Source organism: Mesitornis unicolor, unplaced genomic scaffold (assembly GCF_000695765.1).
Source record: "Mesitornis unicolor isolate BGI_N332 unplaced genomic scaffold, ASM69576v1 scaffold53828, whole genome shotgun sequence".
NCBI classification, from domain to species: Eukaryota; Metazoa; Chordata; class Aves; order Mesitornithiformes; family Mesitornithidae; genus Mesitornis; species Mesitornis unicolor.
The window spans coordinates 4,139-4,843 of NW_010202232.1; positions in this window are offsets into that span (position 1 = coordinate 4,139).

Below are 705 nucleotides of genomic sequence, written 5' to 3' on the forward strand. Positions count from 1 at the left end.
GACCAGAGGTGCTGCTTTCACATCGTAACGCTCGAAGGACAACGTGTTGAGACAAACGGTGCTTGGCTGGCCAGCTGGCCTCAACCACAACACTACGGTCACACCAAGAGCTCCCAGTTCTCTCACTAAAACAAAGTGACTCCAGCAAAAGAGGTTAAGTAGGATGAACTGTGATTTCCCCAGCAGTAGAGGCAGAAAAAGAATCCCATTACACTGCAATAAACACAAGAGTTTGAGTCACCAATTTAATTTTATACAAGTCAAACTACACGTTGTATAAAGAGTACAAGGCAGTTCTAATGTTCACTATTGCATGTTACAAAAATCAATTTAGCTATAAAGGGGAATTATTGGGATGAGTCCTATTCCACAATTTAAGTGAACTGGCAACTGTGGTTTAGCAAAGCTTTTGTTAAGACTAGAACTCTAGCTCAAAGAGATTACATTTCCAATAAAGTTCAGACTTACACACAACAGGATTATAGTTCTCTTAGTCTGAAGCAAAACGTTAACATAAATAAGTCAAAAGGGAGGGGAGACAGTTTTATTTACCTAGTTTTCATACCCAATAGGTGTTTAGAGGCTGTCAAACCATACAACATACTAGTGACCTGGACCATACCCAAGAGACACCTTCATGTCCAACAACTGAGGGACACTCGATATTCAAGCAAAAAAAAAATTTATCAGAAAGCTTTCACTCTT